The sequence below is a fragment of the Trachemys scripta genome, chromosome 1, assembly GCF_013100865.1.
Source record: "Trachemys scripta elegans isolate TJP31775 chromosome 1, CAS_Tse_1.0, whole genome shotgun sequence".
In the NCBI taxonomy this organism is placed as follows: domain Eukaryota; kingdom Metazoa; phylum Chordata; order Testudines; family Emydidae; genus Trachemys; species Trachemys scripta.
In genome coordinates, this window is record NC_048298.1 from 107,707,826 (window position 1) to 107,725,208 (window position 17,383).

A 17,383-nucleotide genomic window follows, 5' to 3' on the forward strand; every position below is an offset into this window, starting at 1 on the left:
TCAGTCTAGGTTTTCTGCCCCTGTCCTTTTGTTCCTTCATCCCTACTTTTTCCTCTGCTTCCGTCAATGCTGCATGATTTGTGTCATTGCTTCACATAGGCTTACTGACCTCAGACTGAGAGGATAAAACAGCAGGGGCAAGACTGAGTGAGTGGTTTGATTTTTCATCCCATGTTCCAAGGACCTCCTTTTTATGCGGGTGGCTCTACAGGAGAGGTGGACTGTATAACCCGAGCTTGCTCCAGGACTATGTTATCATGTCCTTCAACCCTATGAGTGGGCTTCTAATTGATGAGAAAGGGTAATATACTGCAGTTTGTAGGAAGAGCAGCAGATTGGGAGTAGATGAGCAAAATGGAACACTGGCTGATTTGCAGACACTTTAGAGCAAGCTCATGTGACCAAACAGACACCTGTCCCCACTCTTTTCATGTCAAAAAAATTTAGAGAGAGAGAGATCTTCTTGGTAAAAAAAAAATCAACACAAGCACAGTACAGAACTTGGGTTGTTTTTTTTTTAAATCTTGCTACTTGGCATCATTACCCAAATGTTATGAAGGTTAGATAGATATGAAAAAATAACCCTAGCAAAAAAAAAATGTTGATACATAATAATGAGCTGTGTTCATATACTGCATGAGGGGGCCATCCAGATGGACAGGAATCCTCTGTCTGCATACTGCATATGAGGGATAGTGCATGGACAGGAATTTTTTCTCTGTCTGTGGACCAGACACAGGGACAGTGTGGATGGATAGGAATTTTCTGTCTGTGGACCACACGCAGGGATGGTGTGGACAGACAGGAATTTTATGTCTGTATGTTGCATATAGGGCAGTGCTGTTTTTAGCAGATGCCAGACCTCGCAATTTGCTGTACAAAGAAAATTCCTCACATTAATTTAGTTTAGTGTAGCAAAACTTCTCCTGCTGCTTAGGAAGGCAGTTTATTGTACTTGTCCTTCCAGTAATTATCATAAAGGCTGAAAGTGAGGCAGAGAGAGAGAGAGAAGGCTGAAATTATACTTTTTTTTTTTTGCAGCCAACTTTGAAAATTAATCTGTCAGAACTAAATCACAAGCACAAAGTTTTTAAATAATGTTGCTATCAATGCTGTTTATATCTTACAGCACAGACACACATTTATACACACACAGCTGGGCTCTGGGCTATTGCAGACAGCCTGTGTTGAGATGACATTGAGCAGCTCACATCACTTTAGAATCTAGGAATTTGTGTCTATTGGCAACTTGTCCTCGCCAAGAACAGCTCATCGAGGAGGGTATACTACTCTCTACGGACTCTTTGAAGCCTCAGGCAAAGGCTATTGAAGTGCTGGGTCATATAACAACAAAAATGTGAAGCTAAAAATGTTCTGGTGAAGGCCTGGGGGTAATAGCTTACTAAAACTCACTAATGTTTAATGTCATCTAAATGCACAAAATCTAAGGTTCCTCTCTGGCTGAGGAAAGATCCTTGTTGTTTATTATAGAGGCACTGTCAAACTAGCATATGTTTTGAAACTTTCTAATGATATCAACTAATGCTGCTCTGTCTAAGTGTCTGTGAGCAATTCACATATAGCAGGGGATCACAACTTGCTTATAAAGTTCCATTCTGAACTGAAACTTCTGTAAAATCAAAGACAAGAAGAACAGTTTGTTAAAAAATGAAATGTGTTGATGTTAGAGTGCTGTAATGATTACAGTCTTGATTGTCTGTGTTATAGTTTCCATGCTTTTGCAATGCAAACTATTCTTCTTTAACACCTTTCCCACACTGCTTCTCATTCTAACAGTACCCCTGATGTCACTGGATAATCTATAAAAAGCAAGTATGTCTTAAGTCTGACTTTAAAACTACAGGGAACAGCTCTTTTCAGTACCAAACTAGGGTGAGAGTTCCAAACATAAACATGGTCATAGATTGTTTTCCTTTATTAACCATTAATTTATTGCTAACTATTTTATTCATATTGAGTGTTAATGCAGACTCATAACTATAGTTACAACAAAGGTATGTGATGACTTTACAATTTTGTAAATACTGCTTACTGTAGTAATACACAAACAGCTGAACTGTATCTTTCAACTTCTGAGACTTAAAGCTGTACTTCTCACCTTTTCCTTCAGTTGACAAAACACCCCATCTTTTGGATCCAAATTGCTTTCCCTCACTGTTTTTGTTTCTGTAATTTACTAACTCTAGAAAACCAAGATTTGGAAAATGAAATTGAAGAAAACTCCTCACACATCATTAATTTTTCTATGTTGTTTAGATCTTCTTGTCATGTGGCTTTTTGAATCCCTCACTTTTGCTCTTCCACTCTAATAGCCATTCTGACAGTAGCAGATCTTTGAAAGTTCTATGATATAGCAGGTGAAATACTTAGAGAACCAAAGTCTGATAGTCTGAAAGTAACGAAACTTGACCTGATAGATACCATAATACTGCAGTGATCAGCCTGAGACCAGGAATAGAAGGTATGTGGGTATAGCTCAGTGGTAGAGTGTTTGACTGCAGAGCAATTGGTCCTTGGTTCAAATCCAAGCATCCCCTTAGAAACCTGGTCCCTTAACAAAATTTGTAGGGAGGGATAGCTCAGTGGTTTAAGCATTGGCCTCCTAAACCCAGGGTTGTGAGTTCAATCCTTGAGGGGGCCATTTAGGGATCTGGGGCAAAAATTGGGGATTGGTCCTGCTTTGAGTAGGGGGTTGGACTAGATGACCTCCTGAGGTCCCTTCCAACCCTGATATTCTATGATGCATCTCCTAGAATCTGTGTGACAAGTAACGGCAATTAATCTAATATTTTAATACCACTTGATCTCTCTTATCTAAATGAACTCTTCTCAGTATTTTACCTGAAGTGGGGTTAATCTCTAGTGGACCATTTCAATAATCCAAGGAAATCCCTGACCAAAATAAACTTCAAAGTGAAGTTAAGGTTGCAAGAAAATGTCAGTAATTTAGGGTTGAGAATTCTTCTCAAGAACATTGTAGTCAGTTCTCATGTATTCTGCAACTATGGAGTTTCATTCTTGCCACCCAAAAAAAAAAAAAATGAGCTCCAGAATTTTACAGACAGGGAGAAACAGTGACTGAGAGATTAAAACTGCCCCATTCATCTTAATAGCTTGAGTTTCAGAGAAAACAACCTATGTCTACACTATCACAAATAACGTAGCTGGGGTCGAGGTACCCTAGGTCGAGTTACTGCGGGGTCTACACCGTGGGGGGTCGACAGGAGAAAATCTCCCGTCAACTTACCTTACTCTTCTCGTCAGGGGTAGAGTTCAGGGATCGACCGGAGAGCGATCTGCAGTCAATTTGGCGGGCCTTTACTAGACCCACTAAATCAACCACCAGTGGATCGATCTCAGAGCGTTGATCCCTGCCCCCAGACAACATTCTGCAGCATCTTAAAAACTGAATATGTGAAGGTGTAAAATAAATGGAATTTAATATCAAAATAACAGACGGAGCTGTACTGATTACATTCATGTTCATATTTAAATCAGTAAAAATCTCTATTTGTACCATACCTGAAACAGTTGTAGAATTTTTCCATCAGAGTGCCACAAATCTAGGGACCTTGCAGCAGAGTCCAGCTTGTCGTCGTGTACACTCATCTGGATTATAGTTCTCTTTTTTTCCCCTCTTAAAACAGGAAATTCAGAGTTACGGTTATACTTTCAAATGTTTGAGTTTCGAAATTCAGTGAAGATACCCAGATTATCTTTCGTGGGTAAGAACCTCACTTCTTCAGATGCAAGTAATGGAAATCTCCAGAGGCAGGTATATATCAGTGTGGAAATAATGAGGTTAGTTCAGTCAGGGAGGGTGAGGTGCTCTGCTAGCAGTTGAGGTGTGAACACCAAGGGAGGAGAAACTGTTTCTGTAGTTGGATAGCCATTCACAGTCTTTGTTTAATCCTGATCTGATGGTGTCAAATTTGCAAATGAACTGGAGCTCAGCAGTTTCTCTTTGGAGTCTGGTCCTGAAGTTTTTTTGCTGTAAGATGGCTACCTTTACATCTGCTATTGTGTGGCCAGGGAGGTTGAAGTGTTCTCCTACAGGTTTTTGTATATTGCCATTCCTGATATCTGACTTGTGTCCATTTATCCTCTTGCGTAGTGACTGTCCAGTTTGGCCAATGTACATAGCAGAGGGGCATTGCTGGCATATGATGGCATATATAACATTGGTGGACGTGCAGGTGAATGAGCCGGTGATGTTGTAGCTGATCTGGTTAGGTCCAGTGATGGTGTTGCTGGTGTAGATATGTGGGCAGAGTTGGCATCGAGGTTTGTTGCATGGGTTGGTTCCTGAGTTAGAGTTGTTATGGTGCGGTGCGTGGTTGCTGGTGAGTATATGCTTAAGGTTGGCAGGTTGTCTGTGGGCGAGGACTGGCCTGCCTCCCAAGGTCTGTGAAAGTGAGGGATCATTGTCCAGGATGGGTTGTAGATCACTGATGATGCCTTGGAGAGGTTTAAGCTGAGGACTGTAGGTGATGGCCAGTGGAGTTCTGTTGGTTTCTCTTCTGGGCCTGTTTTGTAGCAGGAGGCTTCTGGGTACACGTCTGGCTCTGTTGATTTGTTTCTTTATTTCCTTGTGTGGGTATCGTAGTTTTAAGAATGCTTGGTGAAGATCTTGTAGGTGTTGGTCTCTGTCTGAGGGGTTGGAGCAGATGCGATTGTACCTCAGTGCTTGGCTGTAGACGATGGATCGTGTGGTGTGACCGGGGTGGAAGCTGGAGGCATGAAGGTAGGCGTAGCGGTCGGTGGGTTTTCGGTATAGGATGGTGTTAATGTGGCCATCGCTTATTTGTACGGTGGTGTCCAGGAAGTGGACCTCCCGTGTAGATTGGTCCAGGCTGAGGTTGATGGTGGGGTGGAAGCTGTTGAAAGCATGGTGGAATTCTTCCAGGGTCTCCTTCCCATGGGTCCAGATGATGAAGATGTCATCAATATAGCGTAGGTAGAGAAGGGGCATGAGTGGACGAGAGCTGAGGAAGCGTTGTTCCAGGTCAGCCATAAAAATGTTGGCATATTGTGGGGCCATGCGGGTGCCCATAGCGGTGCCACTGGTCTGGAGGTATATATTGTCACCAAATTTGAAATAATTGTGCTCACGCACCCCGGTCACACCACACGATCCATCGTCTACAGCCAAGCACTGAGGTACAATCGCATCTGCTCCAACCCCTCAGACAGAGACCAACACCTACAAGATCTTCACCAAGCATTCTTAAAACTACGATACCCACACAAGGAAATAAAGAAACAAATCAACAGAGCCAGACGTGTACCCAGAAGCCTCCTGCTACAAAACAGGCCCAGAAGAGAAACCAACAGAACTCCACTGGCCATCACCTACAGTCCTCAGCTTAAACCTCTCCAACGCATCATCAGTGATCTACAACCCATCCTGGACAGTGATCCCTCACTTTCACAGACCTTGGGAGGCAGGCCAGTCCTCGCCCACAGACAACCTGCCAACCTTAAGCATATACTCACCAGCAACCACGCACCGCACCATAACAACTCTAACTCAGGAACCAACCCATGCAACAAACCTCGATGCCAACTCTGCCCACATATCTACACCAGCAACACCATCACTGGACCTAACCAGATCAGCTACATCATCACCGGCTCATTCACCTGCACGTCCACCACTGTTATATATGCCATCATATGCCAGCAATGCCCCTCTGCTATGTACATTGGCCAAACTGGACAGTCACTACGCAAGAGGATAAATGGACACAAGTCAGATATCAGGAATGGCAATATACAAAAACCTGTAGGAGAACACTTCAACCTCCCTGGCCACACAATAGCAGATGTAAAGGTAGCCATCTTACAGCAAAAAAACTTCAGGACCAGACTCCAAAGAGAAACTGCTGAGCTCCAGTTCATTTGCAAATTTGACACCATCAGATCAGGATTAAACAAAGACTGTGAATGGCTATCCAACTACAGAAACAGTTTCTCCTCCCTTGGTGTTCACACCTCAACTGCTAGCAGAGCACCTCACCCTCCCTGACTGAACTAACCTCGTTATCTCCACACTAATATATACCTGCCTCTGGAGATTTCCATTACTTGTATCTGAAGAAGTGAGGTTCTTACCCACGAAAGCTTATGCTCCCAGTACTTCTGTTAGTCTCAAAGGTGCCACAGGACCCTCTGTTGCTTTTTACAGATTCAGACTAACACGGCTACCCCTCTGATACCAGATTATCTTAACTCTGTATCTCGCCCCATGAAAATCAGAAAGGCAGACTATTTTATCAATTCCTAAAAAAAAAAAAAAAATTCATCTTGTCAGCAACCACAAAAACAAGAATATTTCATCCTTAATTCTAGAGTGGTTGTGCCAGTTCTGGCCTTTTTCACAATCCACAGGGGAAAAAATTTGCAAATTCCTGTTTGGGCAAATTAGCATAGAGGAGACAATAATTCCATACTCTTCATAAAGGTCTCCCATCTTACAACATGCTGAGGATGCGCTGTACTTCACAGGAGGTGATCAATACTTCATAGCATTAGGTTATATGATTTGATTTGCCAGCCAATTATCCTAGATGTCACTAGACACAGTGCTAATATGTATCCATATTCAAACCTCTTGGGCCTAGATCTTGAAAAATACAGAAAAAGAACAAAAACATCACACTTAGTAAAGGAATCATATATGTATGAAACCAATGTTCTACCATGCACTTTTTTTATACTCCAGCTTCAAATAAATGAAGATGGGAGGATTGTAGGGGGGAGGGATAGCTCAGTGGTTTGAGCATTGGCCTGCTAAACTCAGGGTTGTGAGTTCAATCCTTGAGGGGGGCATTATAGGGATCTGGGGCAAAAATCTGTCTGGGGATTGGTCCTGCTTTGAGTAGGGGGTTTGGACTAGATGATCTCCTGAGATCCTTTCCAACCCTGATAGTCTATGATTCTATATCAGGTCTGGATTAAGGCAGTCCAGTGCCTTAGATGCACCATTATGTGGTGCATCTCTAGCTCCATCCACACAGCCTTGCCCCTTCATTACAGTGATATCTGCCCCCCCCCCCCAACACCTTCTGGAATAGATATGGCAAGGAGGCTCCCTATTCTTTCCCAGAGAGGCAGGGCTGGCCTGGGATTCCCCAGCAATAGAAGCAGAGGCCCTCCTTGTCTTGGGGCAGCAGGAATGGTAGCAAGGGTCCCTTTTCATTCCTGAAGAGGCAGCAGTTTCAGCAGGGAAGCACCCCCAGTACTTATCCACAGCCAGAGTCCATCATCTTGAGTGGACTGGGCTTGTGGCACTGTCCTCCTTTGCCACACAGTCTTTTCATGGGAAGTGTTGGCCTGGGCCCCCCAGAACAGTGAGTTTTGGAATTAACATCCCATTGAGATGCATAGGGACGTTCACTCCTCTCAGAGCTACTGTTTAGGCCCAAGGTTCTCAAACTGGGGGTCGGGACCCCTCAGGGCGTCGCGAGGTTATTACATGGGGGGTTGCGAGCTGTCAGCCTCCACTCTAAAGCCCGTTTTGCCTCCAGCATTTATAATAGTGTTAAATATATAAAAATGTGTTTTTAATTTATAAAGGGGGTTGCACTCTGAGGCTTGTTATGTGAAAGGGGTCACCAGTACAAAAGTTTGAGAACCAGTGGTTTAGGCTGTCTGAGGACTCAGGGGGATGTCCCTGCATCGGTACACTCCAGGCATAATTACAAACTTTTCTTTGCAATCACATAGGCTAAAATCTTTTTTTGTTTGTTTTTTAATGAAAGCGGAGTGCCTAAGCCTTAATCTAGTTGTCCACTGTGGGGACAGAATTAAAGTAGTTGGTTACCTTTGCTTTCAGATGATGGAGGCTTTTGGAAGTGTAACCTTGTGTCTGAAACCCCTGGCTTTTCAATGGCATCTTTTTAACTAATTTAACATTCTTGTAAGGATTTTATGCTTATTACTGGTACATATTAACGACTTTGGCTTCACCTCAAAGATATTTGTCCAGAAACCTTAAACCCTGCTTTGTAACATAAGTATAGCAACAACCTAATAAAGTTTTATAGAAAGGTTCATTTTCAGTCCTATCTTTTATTTTGTATTTCTTTCATTTCTTTTGCTCTACCAATAAATTATCCTCTTGTTTAGAAACAAAAATTGAAAATTTTAGCTTGGAGCAGCTACTAATTAGCATCTCGGAGAGAGAAACTTGAATTCCGACCAAGGGAGAAATACAGCCAGGAGCCTGTTACAGTTTGGATTTAAGGTCTCTGACAGGGCAGCTGCCATCTCCCTTCCCAGTGCCGCAAAATGGCTGGCAGGAGCCATAGCTGACATAGGGGGAGCTGTATGTTCTAAAATGCACTAAGTTTTGTTACAGCCTAGAAATAAACTAATTGCACCCTGGAATAAAGAACAGGAACTCCTTGACATCGAAACCAATATGCTTTTGGATACACAGAGTGGTATTTTTTTGCTCTCAAATGAGATCCCACATTGGCATGTGTCAAAACAGAAAACAGAAGTTGAGTAAATTGTAAATATTAAACATCCAGTGGACATACAAGACGTATATGAGAGGCTGTTCAGCTGAAGATATGTGGCATTCTAGCCTCCCAGCATACTACTGAATGACAGTTTCCTTGGAGGAACTTTGGAACAGAATGTCAGAAAATGCAGCGTCTATGGCATTGCTATATCTAATACAAGGATGAATTTAGAGACTGTTTCCAAACTCTCACAACTTGAAACAATTTAAAGTATAACAGTTTGAACCAGATTTTGATCCAATACAAAATGTGTAGTGAAGAGATTCATAAGAGAAAGTGAACTTACTAAAGACAATCATATACCACACACCTTTCTTCTATTAAATATTACTCCTAATACTGAACTTGCAAAAGCAGGAAAGTATTACCCAGATACTATGGAAGATCCTCAGAATTTAAAATCAAATCCTAATCTTGCCAATCAGTAGCATAAGGAAGATTCAGGCAGGCAGATTAATTGGCATAGCTCTTAAGCCATGAACTAATGTGATACAAATTTCTGAACATGAGTTTACAGTGAAATTGATCTGTAGTTAACCCATTTTATAGGAAGCCTTTCCAAATGCTTCTAGGCTTCATACAATAAAAGCCCAACATTCAAAACATTAAAATCAGTAAAAAAAAAAACCCAAACAGACCAAACATCCAACCACAGAAAAAACAGGAACCTGATTTAGAATCAAACCCCCAAAACCGTCAATGTAAGCCATCCTACCAGCAAAGGGAATCAATTCCCCACTGGTGCAAAAAATAGTGGAGAGGGAACAACAGATGGGAGAGAAAAAAAAGTCGTGGTGAGATTTAGCTGAAAATAATCAAGGCTGAGCCAACTTAAATAAATGTGTTTTGCCTCCTTTTAGGGCACCCTACAGCAAGGGACACTGGTATTACCTTTTCTGGTAGATAATTCCACAGTAGAGTAACCTCAGTCCTATCTGTGCCCTGGGATTGCGATCAGACTTGCCCTGGCCAACTATTACTGCAAGGCAGGGGCACAGAGTGAGAGACATTCACTCATGTATTTCAAGCCTAGATTATTAAGGCTTTTATATGCTAGTTTTAAGAAGAATAGGTGCAACCAACTGTCTCACTCTTATCCTAAGGATTAAATTAGCAACTCATTCTACTTATTGTTACCATTTTCAAATAAGTTTCAATAGATGTATTTCATGGCTTTGTGTGGTATCAGTGATCCTAGACTTATTTAAGCTGTAGTCATGGGATGCTATATATGTCCTTTTGATCTTGTCTTAAGGCTTTGAATCACAGGCCACACTATTCGTGTAAACCAGCACTGTGGTAAACATTCTCAGACTCCAACCCATCTTCACAGGTCTCAGAAATAAAGGAAAACACCTTTCTGCCTGGAATCTTTAGATGTGGTGCTGAGATGCCAAAGATACAACATACCTTTCACCCCTCAGGATTATTAGCAATCAGAGCCGGCTCTAGGCACCAGCAAAACAAGCTGGTGCTTGGGGGCGGCACATTTTTAGGGGCAGCATGGCCAGCGCCAGAATGCCACCCCTAAAAATGTGCCCTGGCCGCCCTAGCTGCCCCCTCCGCAGCGCGCGAAACAGCTGATTCGCGCGCCGTTGCTCCCCCTCCCTCCCAGGCTCTCAAACCTGGGAGGGAGGAGGCGATCCCGAGCGGCCGCGGCACGCGAAACAGCTGATTCGCGTGCCGTTGCTCCCCCTCCCTCCCAGGCTCTCAAACCTGGGAGGGAGGAGGCGATCCCGAGCGGCCGCGGCACGCGAAACAGCTGATTCGCGTGCCGTTGCTCCCCCTCCCTCCCAGGCTCTCAAACCTGGGAGGGAGGAGGCGATCCCGAGCGGCCGCGGCACGCGAAACAGCTGATTCGCGTGCCGTTGCTCCCCCTCCCTCCCAGGCTCTCAAACCTGGGAGGGAGGAGGCAATCCCGAGCGGCCGTGGCACGCGAAACAGCTGATTCGCACACCGCTGCTCCCCCTCCCACCCAGGTTTGAGAGCCTGGGAGGGAAGGGGAGACTCGGAGTGGCTGCCGCGCGTGTGCCGCTTCTCCCCCTCCCTCCTAGGCTTGAGAGCCTGGGGGGAGGAGGCAGGGCTGGGGATTTGGGGAAGGGGCGGAGCTGAGGCGGGACGGGGGGTGGGGTAAGAAAAAAACGGGGGCGGCCAAAATTGTTTCTGCTTGGGGCAGCAAAAATCCTAGAGCTGTTAGCAATGAACAGGACTGCAGTTTATTTTAGAACAGATGTAACTAAAACACACAACCTTTATTACTTGAAAGCTGGGATTGGGATGATTTGAACTCTTGTAAAAGAAATGGCTGGAGGAGAAGGGAGTTAAGTCTCGTTATTGCTATTTAGTAAATCAGAGAACTGTAAACAAAGTGTGAGAGAACATATACTAACTTGTTAAATTATGGCAGGCCTGCACAACATGCGGGCCCGCGTGGGCTCACTGTGCAGCCCGCGGGGGGTGAGTAGGTGGGCTCACTGTGCGGCCTGTGGGGGGTCAGTAGGCAAGCTGGAGGGGTGGGGGGCTGAGGAGACAAGCGGGCTGGCAGTGGCGGGGGGGCAGGTGAGTCGGCGGGGAGGGAGGGGGGCTGAGTGGTGAGCCGGGGCAGTGCGGGGCTGAGTAGGTGAGCGGCAAGTTGGTGGCTGACCTGTTCTACTGATCTGGTCTGGCTCCCATCCCCTCTCCAAGGGTTCCAGCTGTCTGGAGGTGCTGCCTTCCACACCTTCTTCATTCACACCTCATTCATTCAACAGGGCAATTGATTACAAAGTGGGGGGAAGATCTTATTTTACTTCTAGCAAAAAGACATTTTTCTTTTACCTTGATTATACTACCTTAGGGGCCAGCTATAACATATTACCAAGGTTCAATACTGCTGTTTCAGCAGGGTGACGCTGGGGAAGGAGGGTTTTTTTCCATGGGGCAGGCAGTGCTGGGGGGGGGAGTTGGGGGGGCTGGACGGCACTGGGGGGTGTTTTGGCAGCGCGGGGGGGTGGTTCTGGGAGGGGAGGGGCGGCGGGGGGGGGGGGTGGGTTTCGGGGGGGCCGGGAGGGTTCGGCCCTCAGCTGTTTTCTTTGGAGTAATATGGCCCTCGCCACTTTACGAGTTGTGCAGGCCTGAATTATGGATACTCCATTATGGGGAATCCCAAACTCATGATCTGGTTTGGGATGACTTTTTTATCTCTGGTGCTAGCTTTGCAGAATCCAAACCAGTAACTCACAGTAGACTTTTCAGCAGGGGATCTTGTTAGTAACATGTGCCTTTCCTACGGCACCAATATTGCTCCAAGAGGCATCCCTGGATAGAGAAGATTTCAATTCAGTTTTTAAAAGATCAACACATATTAGATATACATGTTATATATTGGCCTGGAGATAAGTGAACGTCTGAGCTGCAGGGTTACTAAATGGTATACCTCCATTTGTTTAAAGTTGAAGTTTTCAAATGTGTGGCAGCCAAGTTTTCCAGGAAAAAATGTGGGCAAATGAGCAGCAATATGGAAGAATTAAAACTATATGATAACTGAGCTGACAAAGTCTATCATTCAGTTATATAACAAATCTATAACATTATCAGCGGGTGATTGGAAAGTCTTTACCTCAGATATAATCTATGCTCAGTCCTGCATATCTTGGAAAATGCTGGCAGATGAATTGTGCATATGCTGTTTGCTGAAATAACAAAAACGAGAGACTCCATGAAGCAAGACAGTTCTGGTAATCCAGTTTAGTGATAACGTAGAAGGCTTTTCCCTGGACTCCTGTTGATCACATCAATCTGTTCTTAATTAGCAGTGAGGTCCCTACTGGTTATACTGAACATCCCCAAAAGGCATCTAGATCCAACTAAAGATGTCTCTTTTTTTAAGCCTCACAAATAAAGATGACATGTCAGAATGTAACCTCTCCATCAGGTTTGGAGAACGCTCTGCAGGACCTTAAATATTTTAAGTGTGAGGGTGAAGCATGTAAATCAATTCACTCAGTCCCTTGATCTCTGCAGTAAAATCATGAGGGGACGTTACACGAGGCATCACACTATATTATCCCTGCAAAGAAATTATGGGTAGAAAGGCGATTCACACAGCGATTGTCTTCTGCTTGTGTCTGCCCCAGTAGATACCAGTAGGGAGATCCTGGGACCATTTGTACAGGGCATTGCTATCTACATGTTGAATACCTGCAAGGACACCCTGGGGGCCTTAACAATGAAAGTGTCCCGATTTTCAGAGATGCTGAATACCACAACTTCTGTTGAAGTTCACCACCTCTGAAAATCAGGCCCTTTTTTTGGAAAGTGTAGGGGACAATTTCCTGGTGCAAGTGCTGGAGGAACCAACTAGGGGCAGAGCTCTTCTTGACCTGCTGCTCACAAACAGGGAAGAATTAGTAGGGGAAGCAAAAGTGGATGGGAACCTGGGAGGCAGTGACCATGAGATGGTCAAGTTCAGGATCCTGACACAAGGAAGAAAGGAGAGCAGCAGAAGATGGACCCTGGACTTCAGAAAAGCAGACTTTGACTCCCTCAGGGAACTGATGGGCAGGATCCCCTGGGAGAATAACATGAGGGGGAAAGGAGTCCAGGAGAGCTGGCTGTATTGTAAAGAATCCTTATTGAGGTTGCAGGAAAAAAACATCCCAATGTGTAGAAAGAACAGTAAATATGGCAGGCGACCAGCTTGGCTTAACAGTGAAATCCTTGCTGATCTTAAACGCAAAAAAGAAGCTTACAAGAAGTGGAAGATTGGACAAATGACCAGGGAGGAGTATAAAAATATTGCTCAAGCATGCAAGAGTGAAATCAGGAAGGCCAAATCACACTTGGAGTTGCAGCTAGCAAGAGATGTTAAGAGTAACAAGAAGGGTTTCTTCAGGTATGTTAGCAACAAGAAGAAAGTCAAGGAAAGTGTGGGCCCCATACTGAATGAGGGAGGCAACCTTGTGACCGAAGATGTGGAAAAAGCTAATGTACTCAATGATTTTTTTGCCTCTGTCTTCACGAACAAGGTCAGCTCCCAGACTGCTGCACTGGGCAGCACAGTATGGGGAGAAGGTGACCAGCCCTCGGTGGAGAAAGAAGTGGTTCGGGACTATTTAGAAAAACTGGACGAGCACAAGTCCATGGGGCCGGATGCGCTGCATCTGAGGGTGCTCAAGGAGTTGGCGGATGTAATTGCAGAGCCATTGGCCGTTATCTTTGAAAACTCATGGCGATCGGGGGAGGTCCCGGATGACTGGAAAAAGGCTAATGTAGTGCCCATCTTTAAAAAAGAGAAGGAGGAGGATCCGGGGAACTACAAGCCAGTCAGCCTCACCTCAGTCCCTGGAAAAATCATGGAGCAGGTCCTCAAGGAATCAATTCTGAAGCACTTAGAGGAGAGGAAAGTGATCAGGAACAGTCAGCATGGATTCACCAAGGGCAAGTCATGCCTGACTAACCTAATTGCCTTCTATGAGGAGATAACTGGCTCTGTGGATGAAGGGAAAGCAGTGGATGTGTTATTCCTTGACTTTAGCAAAGCTTTTGATACAGTCTCCCACAGTATTCTTGCCAGCAAGAATTCTGGATGAATGAACTATAAGGTGGATAGAAAGCTGGCTAGATCGTCGGGCTCAACGGGTAGTGATCAACGGCTCCATGTCTAGTTGGCAGCTGGTTTCAAGTGGAGAGTGCCCCAAGGGTCGGTCCTGGGGCCGGTTTTGTTAAATATCTTCATTAATGATCTGAAGGATGCCGTGGACTGCACTCTCAACAAGTTTGCAGATGACACTAAACTGGGAGGAGTGGTAGAAACGCTGGAGGGTAGGGATAGGATACAGAGGGACCTAGACAAATTTGAGGATTGGGCCAAAAGAAACCTGATGAGGTTCAACAAGGACAAGTGCAGAGTCCTGCACTTAGGATGGAAGAATCCCATTCACTGTTACAGACTAGGGACCGAATGGCTAGGAAGCAGTTCTGCAGAAAAGGACCTAGGGTTACAGTGGACGAGAAGCTGGATATGAGTCAACAGTGTGCCCTTGTTGCCAAGAAGGCTAACGGCATTTTGGGCTGTATAAGTAGGGGCATTGCCAGCAGATCGAGGGATGTGATCATTCCCCTCTATTCAACATTGGTGAGGCCTCATCTGGCCTCATCAACTGTGTCCAGTTTTGGGCCCCACACTACAAGAAGGATGTGGAAAAATTGGAAAGAGTCCAACGGAGGGCAACAAAAATGATTAGGGGGCTAGAGCACATGACTTATGAGGAGAGGCTGAGGGAACTGGGATTGTTTAGTCTGCAGAAGAGAAGAAAGAGGGGGGATTTGATAGCTCCTTTCAACTACCTGAAAGGGGGTTCCAAAGAGGATGGATCTAGACTGTTCTCAGTGGTACCTGATGACAAAACAAGGAGTAATGGTCTCAAGTTGCAGTGAGGGGAGTTTAGGTTGGATATTAGGAAAAACTTTTTCACAGGAGGGTGGTGAAGCATTGGAATGGGTTACCTAGGGAGGTGGTGGGATCTCCTTCCTTAGAGGTTTTTAAGGTCAGGCTTGACAAAGCCCTGGTTGGGATGATTTAGTTGGGAATTGGTCCTGCTTTGAGCAGAGGGTTGGACTAGATGACCTCCCGAGGTCCCTTCCAACCTTGATATTCTATGATTATGATTAAGTCTGTGCATTATCCTTGCAGTGGTGAGGAGGAGGATTTATTTACACATTGTTTCTGCATGTCTGTGCATTCAGTGAAACCCTCAACTCTGACTAAAAGAAACGAAGTGGGAGAGCAGCCTGTAGAAGATGACTCCTTTAACTCACTGAGAGACAGGCATACTGTCTCCACCACATATCCATTTGTCACAAGTATAGTCATTATATTAACAATGATGTAATCTGGGTCTTTTGTAAACTTTACATTAAAGGATTAACAAAGCTTGTTTAGGCTAGTTAGAAGAGCCAGGAACTCCACTAATCAGATGTTTTACCAAAACTGAGAGAATAGTCATTGATGTCATAGTCAGAGAATAGTCATTTTTGCTAGTATGCTCTGTAATGGAAGAATAGATTTTATGAATATCCCATCCTGATGCAAGTCTTTTGGGAACCTCTCTGTATATCTGATCAAAATAACTTAATGCAATATGAATATGAACCAGACTGGCTGAATGCAGACAGTGTGTAACTTTTAGAGCCTTAGTTCTTCTCTTGCTCTCCCTAGTCTCTGAAGGCCCTCTCTGGAGAGAAAGCGTGATCTGTCCCTGAAGTTGAAATTTGAAGTTTAGTTGAATAGTCCCTATTCAAGCCCAGATTAATGGTGTTATATTTGCAAATGAATTTTAGTTCTGCTGTTTCTCTTTGAAGTCTGTTTCTGAAGTTTTTTTGTTCAATGATAATGTCTTTTAAATCTGTAATAGAATGACCAGGATGATTGAAGTGTTCACTTACTGGCTTATGTATGTTACCATTCCTGATGTCTGATTTGTGTCCATTTATTCTTTTGCGGAGGGACTGTCCGGTTTGGCCAATGTACATGGCAGAGGGGCATTGCTGGCACATGATGGCATATATAACATTAGTGGATGTGCAGGTGAATGAGCCCTTGATGATGTGGCTGATGTGGTTGGGTCCTCTGATGGTGTCGCCAGAGTAGATATGGGGACAGAGTAGGCAACGAGGTTTGCTACAGGGATTGGTTCCTGGGTTGGTGTTTCTGTGGTGTGGTGTGTAGTTGCTGGTGAGTATTTGCTTCAGGTTGGGGGGTTGTCTGTAAGCGAGGACTGGCCTGCCTCCCAAGGTCTGTGAGAGTGAAGGATCATTTTCCAGGATAGGTTGTAGATCGTGGATAATGCGCTGGAGAGGTTTTAGCTGGGGGCTGTATGTGATGAATGGTAACATTCAGAAACAGACTTCAAAGAGAAATAGCAGAACTAAAATTCATTTGCAAATATAACACCATTAATCTGGGCTTGAATAGGGACTGGGAGTGGCTGGCTCATTACAGAAGCAGCTTTTCCTCTCCTGGAATTGACACCTCCTCATCCATTATTAGGAGTGGACTACATCCACCCTGATTGAATTGGCCTGTCAACACTGGTTCTCCATTTGCGAAGTAACTCCCTGCTCTCCATGTGTCAGTATATAATGCCTGCATCTGTAACTTTCACTCTATGCATCCGAAGAAGTGAGGTTTTTACCCACGAAAGCTTATGCCCAAATAAATCTGTTAGTCTTTAAGGTGCCACCAGACTCCTTGTTGTATATGTGATTTATGTTTTGTGTAAAAATATAAAAAGTAATTACTTTGATCGGTTTTAAAATTTGTTTCCTTTTAATTTCATTGGACATACCTTGTTCTTGTATTATGAAATAGTAACTAGGAGTTTCCAACTGACTTCATGCAATTGCTATTTGATATACCTCTATTATGTTACCTCTAATTCATCTTCCCTCCAAAGTAATTATTTCTCATCTTTATAAACTCCCACATAACAAACTTTCTCTCTCTCTCTCTCAATTTTTCTTACCTTTCTTTGGACTTTTTCCATTTCTGCGATGTCCTTTTTGAAAACTGTATTTGAGTATTCAAATGGAGAGTGTACTTTTTCTGGCGCGTAGGTTTATATTATGCCATTTATAATATCTTCAGTATTGATTTGTATCCCCTTATTAATATGGCTTCATAGTTTTTCTTTTTGACTAACACTTTGCATTTAACAGATGTTTTCATTGAGCTGTCCACATTGATGCCTTTTTCCTTAAACAGTTTAATCAAGAACTTAATTTCCCTGTACACACATGCACAGTGCAATCGTTATTAAGTGCAACTCAGAGGATGAGAAAGTTAATTACAA

General features: G+C 44.0%; 1 protein-coding gene across 15 annotated transcripts in view; it reads left to right on the plus strand.

Annotated features, from left to right (window-relative positions):
- ERC1 (ELKS/RAB6-interacting/CAST family member 1) overlaps positions 1–17,383 on the plus strand; it is a 530,185-nt gene that overhangs the window by 450,251 nt on the left and 62,551 nt on the right. The gene's annotated exons all lie outside the window — the stretch shown is intronic.